Consider the following 17,625-nt stretch of genomic DNA (forward strand, 5'->3'; position numbering starts at 1 on the left):
CTCCAAGAGTTCAGCCTCAGTCAGCTCCATCAAATCTTCGTCTGAAACAACTCCGCGGGTGGTGTTCATAGTACGGTGCTGAGTTACTGTTACTTGGACGTCCCCAAAGGACACTAGATTCGGCAGCTTTTCATATTGTTTGCGATCGTGGAGCTCCAAGAGGAGATCACCGCTTGCCATCCTCGTTGCCTTATAGCCTGGTCCTAGAGCCTGAGTTAGAGATTTCGAAACAAGAAAAGGGGAGATTGTTCGAACTTGTTTTTCTGGTTTTTCTGAGTGTATGACATGAAATCGTGGGAAATCTTGTCTTTGACGTTCAAAGAACTGGAATACATCTTCGGTGCGCCCTCTTTTTTGACGGCGATCAGGGAGTGGTGGAAAAGGGCTAGCCATAAGAATATCCGGGTTTTCGGCAGCAACGCCAGCCACCCACCATGGAGCCCAACAAGGGGACGCTGCAGGGCCTGTGAACACAAGACCTGCAGACGCCAGCTGTACGTCACTACTATAACCAAATATGGAATACCCAAGGTTGGCTACCCACACAAGGTTAACCCTTGCCGCCCAGAAAATCAGAAGTAAAAGGAAGCGAGTAGGAGACAGGAAAGATTGAAAGTCAGAGAGAAAGACGAAGATAGAGGAGGAGGACAGGAAAGGGCGACTGCCGATTTCCCCCGGGTGGGTCAGTCCGAGGGTGCCGTCTACGTGAAGCCGAGGCCGAAGAGGTGTGTTGCTTCCGCCGGGGGGCCATAAAGGTCCGAACACCCGGCATCAGCTCAACCCCCAGGATCCCCTTTTCCCCGGACACGGCTAAGCCACGCACGGCTACACGCGGGAGGGTCCAATCCTCATGTGCTCGGGTCCGTGGTGTCGCAAACCACCAAACGCCTGCTGACGCAGACGCCCCTGCGGGAAGACTTTATACAAACGAAGTACTAAGTATTATTTCAGTCGTCTACAAACTTCGCAATTGTCAAACTAAAAATTAAAAAAAAACACGGTGTGAATACTTCGCTAATACATTCAGTTCCGCTACTGGGTCTACAGACATAATAGAGAGGTTTAGCTTGTCCGGTAATCGGGTAAACGAGGGCGGACCGGGCATAGGGGCGTTGTGGCAGAACCGTAGATGTGTTTCTGATCGACAGTCAACAAACGCGGCACGAATTTTGCACTGACACGATGCATCTCAAGTTTGTCATTCACAATAGGATGCCATGATCCTATGCTGATGCCCACTTCGTCAGCTAGTTCTCAAACAGCTAAACGACGATTTCCACGAATCACAGCACGCACTCTCTCGACATGGTCATCATCTGTTAATGTGGAAGGTCGTCCAGGCTTGGGATCGTCAGCAACCGACATTCTGCCTTGTTCAAAATGCTTAAACTACTCATAGCACTGAGTGCGACTCATACAGTTTTCCCCATATGCTTGGTTGGGCAATTGAAATGTCTCTGTGAAAATTTTGCCAAGTTTGTAGCAAAATTTCACACACACACGTTCTTCTAATAATAATAATAATAATAATAATAATATGTGGTTTTTTATTGGCGCAAGGGCCAGATATGGCCAAAGAGCGCCATGACAAATGATGATAGTTTTCCAATGTACCATAGAGTGGTCTATGAATGATAAATAGTTGATGTAACATGGCTGTAAAAAGGCCTAAAAGCAAGTCGCTGTAAATTGCGTAAAATATATTGGCATTAAAATTATGACAATGACTAATGATTAGTGCTATGACTATAAAAATTCTGTTACAAATAATGATGTATTAAAACGTATACATTTGCACTAGTGCCTCAAGTGGTTCCTTGAAATCAAGGGCTGAGAGGCACCTGCTGTACAAACATTTGCACTGCAGCTGCAGCCTGCAAGACGAGGCTGCGCTACAGATACCCTGGCCAGATGATTTGTAAAATGTTTACATCTGCTAAAAACTTTAAGATTGTATTAAAATCAAAAAGCGGCTCATGGCTAAGAAAGAATGCTGGGTGAAGAGGGATGTGCTCACGATATGCGGGATAAAAGTACTTTTTACGCTGGCCTTCTATTTCAGGGCACTCGACAAGAACATGGAGGACTGTAAGAATGTCGCCACACCTATCACATTTTGGAGGATCACTTCCAGAAAGGAGGTACGAGTGTGTGCCAAAAGTATGACCTATTCTTAACCTGCAAAGAAGCACTTCCTTGTGTCTTGCCATTTTCTCGGACATCCATTTCCCTATTCTTGGTTTGATCATATGTAGCTTGTTTGACACTTCGTTGTCCCACTGCCTTTGCCAACATCTCCGCAACTGATGGCGCAAGAAAGGCTTTAGGTCTGTGGGAGAGATAGGTATGTTTGTGTCTGTATACTTAAAAACAACTGACGTGGCACTTTCGTCTGCAGCTACATTGCCTTTTATGCCTCTATGGCCAGGTACCCAGCATACTATGACCGTTTGGTTGCCCATGTAGGCTGAGCATAAGCAGCTGTAGAGTTCGTTAAAAACTGAATTCTTGTATTTTCGTAGACTCATTAGAGCTCTAACGACGCTCAATGAGTCTGTGAACACAACTGCTTTGGTAACATTCATTCGCTTTATGTGTTTAACTGCTGAGAGGATTGCGTATGCTTCAGCTGTAAAAATACTTGTATGTGGATTTAGTGTACCAGATGTCGAAAAAGACGGTCCCAGAGCTGCGTACGCAACACCAGCAGGAGATTTGGAAGCGTCTGTGTAAAATTCTGCACATGAGTAATTCGCCTGAAGCTCGAGAAAGTGTGAGCGTATATGAGTCTCAGGTGCGTGCTTGGAGATCTCTATGAAGGAGACATCGCACTCAATAGTCTGCCACTCCCAAGGTGGTGGAAGCCAACTGGGAGCAGTTAAGACATTCTCCTGCAGTAGGATGCCTGTTTCTTCAGCCGACGCTTCTAGACGCATGGACAAAGGAGTCCTCACAGACGGCCGGTTTTGATACAGCCTGGCAGCCGATATGTCGCTTATAGTGGAATGGCATGGGTGTTCTACATCTGCCTTTACCTTCAGGGAGTAAGATAGGGCTAAGTATGCTCTTTGGAGATGCAGGGACCATTCATCCGACTCAACATACAGGCTTTCTACAGGGCTAGTCCTGAAGGCGCCTGTAGCCAGCCGAATACCCAGATGGTGAACGGGGTCTAACATCTTTAAAGCGCTAGGTGTTGCAGAGTTACAAACTATGGCTCCGTAGTCAAGGCGTGACCGTACAAGGCTTTTGTATAAGCTAAGGAGGCATCTCCTGTCGCTTCCCCATGATGTGCGTGACAAGAGCTTCAGCAGATTCATAGCCTTCAGGCACTTGGTTTTCAGGTACTTAAGGTGCGGGACAAAAGTTAACTTAGAGTCTAAGATGAGGCCTAGAAATTTATATTCATGACTCACAGATAGCCGTTCTCCATTAAGGTCAACAGAGGGGTCTGGTTGCAGACCTCTTTTGTTCGAGAAGAGGACGCACGTGCTTTTTTGTGGGTTTAGTCTAAATCCATTCTCGTCCGCCCACTTGGAAATCTTGTTGAGGCCAAGCTGCACCTGTCGCTCGCAGATAGCAAGATTACAAGATTTGTAACCGATTTGCACATCATCCTCGTACACCGAATAAAACATTGTGCGTGGTATCACACTGTGGAGAGAATTCATTTTTACAACAAATAGGGTGCAACTCAGCACACCTCCTTGTGGTACACCAGTTTCTTGGGTGAATAGACGAGATAAGACGTTACCAACGCGAACACGGAATGTGCGGTTCGAGAGATAACTTTGAATCACGTTCAGCAAATTCCCTCGGATGCCCATTCCTGCCAGATCACGAAGGATTCCAAAACGTCATGTGGTGTCATAGGCTTTCTCCATGTCTAAGAACACCGACAAGAAAAACTGTTTATGCACAAAGGCATCCCGGATATTTGTCTCGATGCGGACAAGGTGGTCTGTTGTGGATCTACCTTCCCTGAAGCCACACTGTAAGGGATCTAGTATTTTGTTACTTTCAAGAAAATGGATCAGGCGCCGGTTAGTCATTTTCTCAAAGAGTTTGCACAGGCAACTTGTTAGGGCTATAGGCCTATAACTGCTGGCCGAAGAGGGGTCCTTGCCCTCTTTGAGAATGGGAATTATTATTGCCTCTTTCCAGGCAGCCGGGATGTACCCACCACAGAATATGGAGTTAAATATCGACAAAAGTGTTTTCTGTGCTTCAGGGTGTAAGTGTTTGATCATGTCATAAGCTATTCTGTCTCTTCCTGGCGCTGTCTTATTAGAGCAACTCAGTGAGGCCTGAAATTCCGCCATGGTGAATGGACGGTTGTAAGGTTCATTCTTTGTTATTTTCTGATCCAGGGGCAATCGCTCTGCTTGCCGCTGGTACCGCAGAAATGTATCTGTGTAATGGGCCGAACTAGAAATGTACTCAAAGTGGGCACCTAGAAAATCAGCCTGGTCTTCAAGAGTGTTTCCCTGGTTGTTTACTAATGGCAGATGATGAGTTTGCCGGCCGTTTAATTTGTTAACTCGGTTCCAGGCTTTCTTTCCGTCTGTGTAAGAATTTATGCCTGATATGTATTTTTGCCAGCTTTCCCTTTTAGCACGGCGGCGCGTTCTTCGACCCTCACTCTTTACTTTTTTAAAGTTTATGAGATTTTCTGTTGTTGGAGAGTCACGAAGGCGTCCCCAAGCTTTATTTTGCTTTCTTCGTGCTTCCCTACAGTCATTGTTCCACCAAGGAACACGTCGTTTCGAATGCTTTCCTTGTGTTTCTGGGATGCATATGGAAGCTATATTCACAATAAATGCTGTGAAATATGCTACTGCGTCGTCTATGTTAAGATTACGGATGTCATCCCATGTTAGGTGGGTGAGCTCTCTGTATTGCTTCCAGTCGGCAGAATCAATCTTCCACTGGGGAACATGAGGAGAGTTTTCTTCACTTTTTGTCAATGTTAATATGATCGGGAAGTGGTCACTCCCATAAGGGTTTTTGATAACATTCCACTGCAGATATGGCATGAGTGTACTTGATGCGATGCTTAAATCTATAGATGAGTATGTTTTGTGTGCAACGCTGTAGAATGTGGGCTCTTTTTTATTTAACAAGGACGCATCAGATGAGAAAAGAAAGTTTTCAATTAAGCGCCCTCGCACGTCACAACGAGAATCGCCCCACAGGCTGCTATGGGCATTTAGATCTCCAACAACGATATATGGTTGGGGAAGTTCAGCGATAAAGCTTAGAAACTCTGATCTAGAGAGGTCGTAATTCGGAGGGATGTATAGGGAAGTTATAGTGACCGACTTCTGAAAGAGCACCGCTCGGACTGCGACTGCCTCAAGAGGAGTTCGGAGAAGAAACTGCTGACAAGCAACATCTTTGCTCACTATGATTGCGACGCCGGCCGAAGAGGCGAGTGCGTCATCTCGATCTTTTCGGAAAATGGCGTATTTCCTGAGGAAGTTGCCTTGTGTTGGTTTGAGGTGTGTCTCCTGAACACACAGCACCTTTGGATTGTATTTGTGTAGAAGTTCTTTAACGTCATCGAGGTTGTGCATAAGACCTCTCACGTTCCAGTGTAATATTTGTGTATCCATATTGTTTGTTTTCTTGTGCTGTGTGTCAAGAGGAGTCCAATTGGCTTACGGAGCCTTTCCAGGCCCCGTAATCCGTGTTTTGTCTTTCTTGGAGCGGTCGCGAGATTCGCGCCGCTCAGGAGGCGCTGGGTGCGCCGGCTGACTTGATGATGATGATGATGATATATGTTGTTTTCTGGCGCAAGGGCCAGCTATGGCCAAAGAGCGCCAAGACGTGGTGTAGTGAGTGAGCAATGGTATGATCAATGACAGTGGGTAGGTGTAGGGTGGCTGTAAAGGGGCCTAAAATACTGCGCACTAAAGGTGCGTAAAAGACAAAATTAATAAGATCATGACAATGATGTAATAGGGGCGCAATGAATATAATATGGTATAAAAAAGCAGTGAGCGATACTAGGCACTACTGCCTCACAGAGACCCTTAGAAGCAAGAGCCTGGAGGAGAGTGCATTTCAAAATGCTGTCGCAGCAGCGTTCTCTGAAAGAGGACCCTGCTACGAATCTCTCGGGCGAAGAACTTGCAAAATGTCGATGTCGCTTAAAAAGGCTATAACTGATTCGTGCTGAAATACCGGGTCATTATGTAAAAACATCGCTGGGTGTAGGGGTATATTCTCTCTATAGGCTTGGACAAAGTGTTTCTTTCTTTCAGGTTCTAGTAGTGGACACTGTACTAGGATGTGAAGTACAGTAAGTACCTCCCCACATCTAGTACAGGTCGGGGGTTCGCCTCCAGACAACAAGTAATTGTGCGTGCCGTAAGTGTGTCCTATTCTGAGCCTACAGAATAGGACATCATTTCTTCTAGATTTCGTGGTGGATGGCCAGTTTCCTAAGCGAGGCTTAATTAAATGAAGTTTATTTAGACTCTGGGCGTCCCACAAACGTTGCCAGTGAGCTCGAAGTCTCTTGCGTAGATATGGCTTCATATCGGGAACAGGGACGGGCATGGATGTGTTTCCAGCTTTTGCGTCGATGGATGTGGCAATCTGGTCTGCCAGTACATTTCCCTCGATGTCTCGGTGTCCTGGCACCCAGCACACCACAACATGCTGCCCAGACGCATAAATATTACATAGTAATGAATAGAGCGATACTATTACAGGATTTTTGTGCCTTTTCAGAGATTTTAAAGCTTTTACTACGCTCAGCGAGTCTGTGTAGATGATTGCTTTTGGTATTTTCGATTCTTTGATATGTTTAAGAGCCGACAGTATTGCATAAGCCTCTGCTGTGAAAATGCTCGTTTGGGGGTGCAGGGTGTCGGCATCTGAAAATGATGGGCCAACCGCTGCATAAGAGACGCCGGCATGAGACTTTGATGCATCGGTGTAAAATTCCGGACAGGAGTATTTATGCTGCAGTTCGAGGAAATGCATTCGAATGTGTGCAACCGGGGCGTGCTTCGTAACATGTAAAAAGGACAAATCACAGTCGACAATCTGCCACTGCCACGGTGAGACCTGTATAGTGGGTGTCATTAGACGATGTTCAAAAAGTGGGACATCCATTTCCTCAGCCAGACTTCTCACACGCAACGAGAAGGGCTCTCTTACTGCAGGTCGGTTATGAAAGAGGTGGGAGCTGGACAAATCATTTACGGTGGAATATGAGGGATGTTCACTGTTTGCATTCACTCTAAGGAAATACATGAAAGCTGTGTAGGTCCTCTGCAAGTGGAGGGACCACTCATTGGATTCCACGTAAAGGCTTTCTACAGGGCTTGTCCTAAAGGCACCTGTAGACAAGCGAATACCTAGATGGTGGATGGGGTCCAGCATCTTCAACGCGGTTGGGGTGGCTGACTGATAAATTATGGCCCCGTAGTCTAGGCGTGTTCGTATGAGGCTTTTATACAAATTTAACAGACACTTTCTGTCACTACCCCATGTAGTGCGTGACAACACTTTTAAAATATTCATTGTTTTCATGCACTTGTTTTTTAGATGTTTTAGGTGTGGTATGAATGTTAGCTTTGTGTCAAGAATAATGCCTAAGAATTTATGTTCCGTGTTTACAGGTAGACGCTGTCCTTGCAGGTCAATGTCGGGGTCGGGGTACAGTCCTCTCTTTCTAGAAAAAAGGACGCAGGTGCTCTTTTGTGGATTTAAGCAGAATCCATTCTCGTCTGCCCATTTAGCCACCTTGTTCAGACCAAGTTGAACCTGCCGCTCACAGATTGCAAGGTTGCATGATTTAAATCCAATCTGTATATCATCGACGTACGTTGAATAAAACATATTACGTGGGATGCCTAGACGCAAGGAATTCATTTTTATAATGAAGAGAGTGCAACTGAGCACCCCACCCTGTGGCACTCCAGTTTCCTGCACAAAAGGTCGTGATAATGCATTGCCAACTCGAACACAGGAATGTGCGATTCACCAGATAACTTTCAATGACATTTAACATATTACCACGTACACCAAAGTGGGAGAGATCTCTCAGTATTCCAAACCGCCATGTGGTGTCGTAGGCCTTTTCCATGTCTAGGAATACAGATAAAAAGAATTGTTTGTGAACAAAAGCTTCACGTATCTGTGCCTCAATACGTATCAAATGGTCAATGGTGGATCGACCCTCACGAAAACCGCACTGGTATGGGTCAAGCAGCTTGTTTGATTCTAGGAAATGTATCAGACGACGGTTTATCATTTTCTCGAAAGCTTTGCAGAGGCAGCTTGTTAGAGCTATGGGCCGGTAACTGGATACGGACGATGGATCCTTGCCCTGCTTCAGGATAGGGATCACTATGGCCTCTTTCCAGGCAGAGGGGATCTCGCCGGAGGTCCATATAGAGTTATAGAGACAGAGAAGGGTTTTCTTAGTTTCAGAGGGTAGGTTTTTCAACATGTCATATAGTATACGGTCAGGGCCTGGGGCAGATTGGTTGCAACAGGTGAGTGATGCATGCAGCTCTGCTAGGGAGAAAGGTAGGTTATATGGCTCGTTTCCAGTGCTCTTTCGGTCCAGTTTTTGTTTTTCTATTGCTGATTTGTATCTTTTAAACGCTGGAGAATAGTGTGATGAACTGGAAACATGTTCAAAATGTGCACCCAGATGGTTCGCTTGGTCCTCCAGGCTGTCTCCATGTCTGTCTACCAGGGGAGGCGGATGTGTTTGTCGTCCTCTTACTCTATTCACCCTGTTCCAAACCTTGGCCTCATCCGTGTACGAGTTGATACTTGATAAAAATGTTTGCCAGCTGTCTCTCCTGGCTTGTCTGCGTGTTCTCCTACCTTGGGACTTGATTTTCTTGAAACTGACAAGGTTTTCAGCAGTAGGATAATTGCGAAGCTGCCTCCATGCTCTGTTCTGCTGCCTACGTGCGTTCCGGCATTGTTCATTCCACCACGGAACTCGGCGTTTGCTAGAAAGACCACTTGTTTGGGGAATACACTTAGAAGCTGCATCTATTATGAAATTTGTAAAATACTCGACGGCACCGTCAATTCCGAGCGATGAAATGTCAGCCCACGAGAGCTTACTGGTAAGTGTTTGGAATTTTTCCCAGTCCGCTGCATTGACCTTCCACCGGGGGGCAAGTGGTGGAGATTCGTGGTGTCTAGTTGCTCTCAGCAGTATTGGGAAATGGTCGCTCCCGTAAGGGTTTTTTATAACTTCCCATTCAAGTTCGGGTAATATGGATGGAGAAGCTATGCTGAGATCTATAGAAGAAAAAGTTTTGTTTGCAAGACAATAATATGTAGGTTCTTTTTTGTTTAGCAGACATGCACCTGATGAGAAAAGAAAGCCTTCAATTAGACGGCCTCGAGCATCGATGCGAGAGTCGCCCCACAGACCGCTGTGTGCATTGAGATCCCCAAGAACAAGATAAGGTTCTGGCAATTCGTCTATTAGGGACTGGAATTCATGTTTGTGTAAGTGGTAATGTGGTGGTATGTAAAGCGAGCAAATCGTGACGAGTTTGTTTAGGAGAACAAGTCGAACTGCCACTGCTTCAAGTGGCGTTTGCAGCGGTAAACGTTGACACGCTATGCTTTTCTGAATTATAATGGCAACACCGCCTGAAGATGCAAGAGCATCATCGCGGTCTTTACGAAACGTAACATACTGTCGAAGAAAGTTTGTATGTTCCGATTTTAAGTGAGTTTCCTGTACACACAGCACTTTTGGATTGTGTTCATGGAGAAGTTCTTGCACATCATCGAGGTTCCTAAGAATGCCTCGGACGTTCCACTGTATAATTTGTATATCCATACTGAAAGTAAAATTGGTGCTGTGTGTACAAAAAAGGAAGTGTTGCCTTAGATTACAGGACCTTTTCCAGGCCCTGTAACGCGGGATTTGTCCTTTCTGAAGCGGTCGAGGGAGCCTCGCCGCTCCTTAGGCGCTTGATGCGCCGTCGGCATGGGTGTAGTGTCCATTGCCTCATGTGAGGCACTGGACACACGCTCTTGCGAGCGAGAAATTTCGCGAGAAAGTCTCGCCGCGAAGGACGAGACCTTTGTGCCCACCAGCCCGGAGGTCGATGGGGCTGCCTTTGGGCCTGAGCTGCGCCGGCTGTTGCCAGCGCCAGCAGAGGCTGGAGAGGGTGAGGCAGCCTTGACTGCACCCACCCTGGGAGCTGCTGGCGGTCCTGCGGGTTCGCTACTCATAGTGCAGGCTGTCGCCGCGGGCTCTTGTGCTACCGGCAACCCTAGAGTAACCGGGCCTGTTTGCTGGTTGGGTGGAGTAGGCTTAGATCCTTCCACCCCAGGGGCAGGAGCCACAAGCGACAGCTCGCTGCGCGCGGGCTGGGCAGGTGGCAGTGGCCGCTGCGACGCTGCCCCACGACGCGCCGCATCAGCATAAGGTGTGCTGTGGAAAAGTGAGCACCTCTTACGGGCTTCTTTGAAAGAAATATTTTCTTTTACTTTTAGGGTGATTATGTCCTTTTCTTTTTTCCAGTTCGGGCAGGAACGTGAGTAGGATGCGTGGTCACCACTGCAGTTCACACAGTGAGGAGTGCCACTACAATTGTCAGAGGAGTGGCCCTGGACTCCACACCTTGCGCAAGTTATTTGACCACGACAGCTCTGCGAGCCATGGCCGAATCTTTGGCATTGAAAGCACCGTCTAGGATTAGGGACATATGGTCGGACAGTTAACTTAATGTATCCTGTTTCGATTGTTTCAGGCAGAACGCTAGATCCAAATGTTAGCACAAGATGTTTGGTGGGGATTTCTTTGTTGTCCCGTCTGATGATGATACGTTTTACATTGGTGACGTTTTGATCTTTCCACCCTTCCAGGAGTTCTGCTTCTGATAATTCTAGGAGGTCTGCTTCTGATACGACTCCGCGTGAGCTATTCATTGATCGGTGTGGTGATACAGAAATTGGTATGTTGCCGAACGTCACAAGGTTGCTGAGTTTCTCGTACTGCTGTTTCTGAGGGACCTCAAGAAGAAGGTCTCCGCTAGCCATTTTGATCACTTTGTAACCTGACCCTAAAGCTTCGGTTAAAGATTTCGCAACAATGAATGGTGAAATTGATCTGGCCGGTTTTTGTGAGTTCTCACTGTGTACAACATGGTATTTTGGATAGTTATCTTTTGGTCGGTTGAAAGATAGGTGAAGTTCATCGGTGCGTCCCCTCTTTAGAGGATGACGATCAAGTATGCGGGGAAAAGCTGGTGTTCCCATAACGGTTTGTTTTATTTCGGCGGCAATGGCGGCCACCCACCACGGAGCCCAACTAGGGGACGCTGCAGCACTTAACGCGTAAGGCTGCAGGCGCCAACCGTACATTGCCACTATAACCTAATATATTATACCCAAGGGAGGGCACATACACAAGGTTAACCCAAGCCGCCTGTGAAAATTTGGAAGTAACGGAAGAGAAGAGATGATAGGAGAGCAAAAGAAAGGAGATAGGAGAGCAAAAGGTTGGAGAGGGGGACAGGAAAAGGCGACCACCGATTTCCCCCGGGTGGGTCAGTTCGGGGGTGCCGTCTACGTGAAGCAGAGGCCAAAGAGGTGTGTTGCCTCCGCCGAGGGGCCTTAAAGGTCCAAACACTCAGCGTCGGCTCAACCCCCAGGATCCCCTTTTCCCCGGACACGGCTAAGCCGCGCACGGCTACACGCGGGAGGGGCCAACCCTCATGTGCTCGGGTACGTGGTGTCGCAACACACCAAACGCCTGCTTACGCAGACGCCCCTGCGGGGCGCCGGCTGACTTGTAGTTGTGTCCATCGACTCCTGAGAGCCGCTGGACTTCCGCTCATTCGAGCGGGGTGTTTTCAGGGTAGGCCTTGCCTCAGAAAGCAGGGCCTTGGAGGCCACCAACCCAGAGGTCGATGGGCCCTCCTTAAGAGATGGCGCAGCAGCACTGGCTGCTGTCGCATGGGGGGCTGGTGGCACAGCCGCGGCCACACTCTTTGTGGGCCGGGCTGATGCCGGAGTCTGCTGCGGCGTTGCCCCCTTACGCGCCGCATCAGCATACCCTGCGATATGTAGGAAGGAAATGCGCTTTCGCGCTTCCTGAAAGGAAATGTTTTCTTTGAACTTTAACGTAATTATTTCTTTTTCCCTCTTCCAGGAAGGACACGAGCGGGAGTATGCAGGGTGATCACCGTCGCAGTTTGCGCAGTGTAGTGTCTCAGTACAATTGTCAGCAGGATGATCGTGCGACGCACACTTTGCACATGTGGTACGGCCCCGGCAGCTTTGAGAGCCGTGACCAAATCGCTGGCACTTAAAGCAGCGGCGAGGGTTTGGAATGTAGGGCCTAAGTTTGATTTTCAGATAGCCTGTTTCAATATATTCTGGTAAGGTACTTGTGCAAAACGTCAAAATTAGGTGTTTAGTGGGAATCTCTTTGTCATCCCGTCTGATCTTAATTCTTTGGACATTTGTCACATGCTGTTCCTTCCAGCCCTCAAGGAGCTCGGTTTCACTCAAGTCAAGGAAATCTTGTTCTGATATAACTGCGCGTGAACTGTTCAGAGATCGGTGGGGGTTCATCGAGACAGGGGTATTACCAATTTCAGCAAGTCCGGACAGTTTCTCGAACTGATTCTTGTCATTAAGTTCTATCAATAGATCACCGCTGGCCATTTTTGTGACCTTATAGCCGGGACCTAGTTTCTCAGTAAGGCATTTCGCAACGACAAATGGTGATAGTGTTCTTGCAGTTTTATCACTGTTTTGACAACTTAGCACGTGGTACTTCGGGTATATTTCTTTGGTCTGGACAAAAAGCTTCAGAGAGTCATCGGTGCGCCCTCTCTTGGAAAGAGGGCGATCGGGGAGTCGGGGGAATGACGAAAAAGCCATAAAGGGAACAATAATTTCGGTAGCTATGCCAGCCACCCACCACCGAGCCCAACATGGGGACGCTACGAAACCCGAAGGCAACGAAGACGCCAGCTGTACAAAGCCACTATAACCTAATATAATAGACCCAAGGCTGGATAAACTACACCAGGTTAACCCTTGCTGCCTGGAAAATTGGAAGTAAAACGAAGTGAAGAGGAGACAGGAGAGATGGAAAGTGAGAGAGAAAGACGAAGGTTGGAGGGAGAGAGAGACAGGAAAAGGCAACTACCGATTTCCCCCGGGTGGGTCAGTCCGGGGGTGCCGTCTACGTGAAGCCGAGGCCAAAGAGGTGTGTTGCCTCCGCCGGGGGGCCATAAAGGTCCAAACACCCGGCTTCGGCTCAACCTCCAGGATCCCCTTTTCCCCGGACACGGCTAAGCCGCGCACGGTTAGACGCGGGAGGGTCCAACCCCCATGTGCTCGGGTCCGTGGTGTCGCAACACACCAAACGCCTGCTGACGCAGACGCCCCTGCGGGCACACACGTTCTTCTACTTCCTCTTTCGTTGTTACTTTGGCACTAATCCAACAAACAGCTTGTACACGTGCGCACTTCGGCGGCAGTAGCTCACCAACCAATGGTCAGAGCAGAACGCGGTAAATGGCAGTTTGTTGTCTAAACCCGCTGCTACATGCGTTAAGTAGCCGCAGCGTGCTCTTTGCCGGTTTGCGTGCTATTTCAAAAGTTTGGTTTCTTTTTGAACACACCTTGTACATTTTCATGCAGCGCTTTCATTGTTTCTTTTTTTCATTCTAGTCATGGATAGCTATTTTTCATTAAAGCTGGGAGCACTTAGCTGTCTAAATTCCTCATTAGATAACTTATCTATAGAAAATGTGGCCTTACAGTAAGTTTAGTACATATGTGTGTTCTGTTCCTCATGTTGTAGTTATCTGCTATTTTATGTAGTTTTGGTTATAAACAAAACTTTCTTTAATGAACAAGAAAACGGTAAACTGAGAGGCCCAACTCTTGTTGGTCGCAACTGCAGGAAGTACGTGCAAGTTAATGCGTTATGCTTGTTTCACATTTTAAAAGCTGCAGGCACTAACACTGCCTATCTGCTTTTGTATTTCCTGTAGCAGTGTGGCTTTTATTTGTTACTGTCAGAGCTGGGTATATAAGTCCCCATTCTGTGTTGAAAACCTACAGTGAAACTATGCTGGACACTTTTCACTTTGTTGTGTTGTAAATAAATCATTCTCTTTTGAAAAATATGTTCTTTGTCTGTGTCTGCATGAACGTACGTGTCTGCAATAATGTACAGCATGCTTTCAGATGGCGTACACAAATGAAGTGGGCATTCCGCAAAAAGCATACTTAACGTTGTAGGAGAAAAACGTGTGCTTTTAATAAATGTGCATATAGGGCGCAGTTGATATAACGAAGGCAGAGGCACTCAACTAATGTGCACGACACCTAAATCCCAATTCTATCTCTCCTTCGTGATAATTAGGTATGCTAGCGGGCAGTCCATCTCACCTGCTTGCAACCACTTCATGGCACACCTTCCTTTGCCGGACACAGCACAATAGTGCGTGCCCACTTAATACAGCGCGTGCACTTTATTGCAGTCTGCACGCTGCTTTCTTTTTCTGTTTTGAGATAACTAAAAGTAGTTTGTGCATGAATGCGGCTCGTCTTGCACATGGAGATTCACTTGCATTCCAGATAGCAGGTAGTGCTCATTGCGTGGTGCTGATCACACAAACGCAGCGCAAGATACAATGGGCAAATTGCGGTTATTCCACGTTCATTTTGCGTCGAAGTCATCGACTTGCAAGGGTAAGAATGAAGCCGTTGTAAGCTTCGACACGCCGGCAAAATCCCGCCTTGTTATGCGAAATTTAGAACAGCTGATTCGTTCACTTTCAACGACCGTCGCCGCAGTAACATTAACTACAACGGAACAGCATAATAAGACCGGTTCGAGAGCATTCTTCTTGATACTACCAAAAGCTATATATGTCAGTCTTTCGGACAGGGCATCCCTGTTGAGGCCAGCGGAGGTGAATGGAAATATTTGTCGGTTCAGCAAACTTAGACGGGCCGGTAATATTCCGCCCGCTTATTCGACGTCTCCGAATATCGGAGCCGTATTGTCGTTATACCGTCGAGGCAGCGCAACAGCACGGATCAGTTTTAACTGAACCTTCTGAACGAGGTTAAAAGTTTCTCAGACAAAGCCGAGTTCCCGGTTAAACAGTGACTGCAGCCGCATCATAGCGAATAAAGAGAAAATATTAATGAACTACATTTGCCTGGCGAAGCAGTTTTTCTTTTCGTGCAGCCCCCATGCTCCGTAATCCTACCCCATTTAGCCTTTCCGCCCCACATGACAGCTGTTGAAAGTACTATTCGTATAGTGATACTCATTTAAATACATCTACTGTCACCAACCACCTAAGCATCGGTAAAAGCTACACAAACTATGTGTATATCACGCACGATCGCCGACGGTGAACGATCGACATAAAACGACAGACCCCGCAGGGGCGTCTGCGTAAGCAGGTGTTTGGTGTGTTGCGACACCACGGACCCGAGCACACGAGGGTTGGACCCTCCCGCGTGTAGCCGTGCGCGGCTTAGCCGTGTCTGGGGAAAGGGGGATCCTGGAGGTTGAGCCGATGCCGGGTGTTTGGACCTTTAAGGCCCCCTGGCAGAGGCAACACACCTCTTCGGCCTCTGCTTCACATAGACGGCACCTCCAGACTGACCCACCTGGAGGAATTCGGCAGTCGCCTTTTCCTGTCCCCCTCCTCAATCTTTTGTCTTTCTCTCTCACTTTTCCATCTGTCCTGTCTTCTTGTCACTTCTTCTCACTTCCGAATTTCTGGGCGGCAAGGGTTAACCTGGTGTACTTATCCAACCTTGGGTATTTTATATTAGGTTATAGCGGCGATGCATGGCTGGCGTCTGCAAGTATTCTAACTTTGTAGCGTCCCCTTGTTGGGCTCGGTGGTGGGTGGCTACCATCGCCGCCGAATTTTCCATTTTACATGGCAAATGCTTTTCCCGCACTACCTGATCGCTCCCTGAAAAGGGGGCGCACCGATGAAACGTTCAACTTCCGCATGAAACCAATAGAAACATTTCCCAAGTACCATGTGATACACAGCCAAAATGAAACAAAGACTGTCCGTACGATATCCCCATTTGTGGTCGCAAAATCTCTTACAGAAGCAATCGGCTCAGGTTACAAAGTAACCAAGATGGGAAGTGGAGACCTTCTTCTAGAAGTCCGTGACAATCTCCAGTACAACAAGCTGTCAAAACTCGCGGCGTTTGGGGACATTCCTGTCTCCGTGGGCCCACACAGGTCAATGAACACTGTGCGCGGCGTCATCTCTGATGACGACCTGCTTGAACTTAGTGAAAGTGAGTTGTTGGAAGGATGGCAAGAACAAAACGTGGTTAAAGTCCAAAGAATCAAGATAAGGCGTGACAATAAGGAAATCCCAACCAAACATGTTATCATTACCTTTGGTACAAGCAACCTCCCTGAGTCAATTGAAACCGGATACTGTAAACTGCGTGTACGACCGTACATCCCAAATCCGCGCCGATGCTTCAAGTGTCAGCGTTTTGGGCATGGGTCGCAAAGTTACCGAGGGCGATCTACCTGTGCAAAATGTGCATCCAAAGACCATTCCTCAGAAGTGTGCACTTCCACAAACCACTGTGCCAACTGTGACGGAGACCACCCCGCCTACTCACGAACATGTCCGACATGGAAGAAAGAAAAAGACATAATAGAACTCAAAGTGAAACTAAACATCTCCTTCCCAGAAGCGCGCAGGCGTTTTTCTGCCTTCAATCAGTCTAATCCGTCCTACTCTGATGCGGTGCGCCGGGGGGCAGCGCCACATCTTTCGGCGGCCGCCCGAGTCACACGGAGTGTGACGGCGGTCATGCCATCAGCCCCCCCGGCTGGAGCAGCCAGCGCTGTTCAGCCCCTGCCAACGAGGGCCAGCAGACCCGCGGGCCTGCTGGACCCAGGGCCACTGCCCGTGCAGTTCGGCCTGAAACCCCCGCGAACGTCCCCGCTGAGCGGGCACTATCCATCGCCTCAGACGAGGTGATGGACACAAGCAGACCCAAAGAACGGTGCAGCTCCCTGGAGCGCACCGGGAAGAAAGGAAAACCACGCATCACGGGGCCTGGAAAGGTCTCGTGAACTAACTTCCATTATTCTGTACACACATCACTAACTTCTTTTCCATTATGGATACACAAGTATTACAATGGAACGTGAGAGGACTTCTACGTAATCTTGACGATGTTAAAGAACTCCTCCGCAAATTCAGTCCAAAGGTGATGTGTGTACAAGAAACACACCTAAAATTAACACAGACGAACTTCTTAAGGCAATATGTCACTTTCCGCAAAGACCGCGACGACGCTCTCGCCTCGTCAGGGGGTGTGGCCGTAATGGTCGATCAAGGCGTTGCATGTCAGCACTTAAACCTCCGAACGTCCCTTGAGGCAGTTGCTGTCCGAGCAGTGTTGTTTGGTAAACTAGTTACAATTAGCTCCATCTACATTCCCCCTTCCTATCAGCTTTCCAGAACAGAATTTCAGAGCTTCATCGATGAACTTCCCCCGCCATACATAGTCGTAGGTGATCTTAATGCTCATAGCCCCCTGTGGGGCGACTCTCGTTGCGATGCGCGAGGGCGCCTTATAGAA

The sequence above is a fragment of the Dermacentor silvarum genome, chromosome 5 (assembly GCF_013339745.2).
Source record: "Dermacentor silvarum isolate Dsil-2018 chromosome 5, BIME_Dsil_1.4, whole genome shotgun sequence".
In the NCBI taxonomy this organism is placed as follows: Eukaryota; Metazoa; Arthropoda; class Arachnida; order Ixodida; family Ixodidae; genus Dermacentor; species Dermacentor silvarum.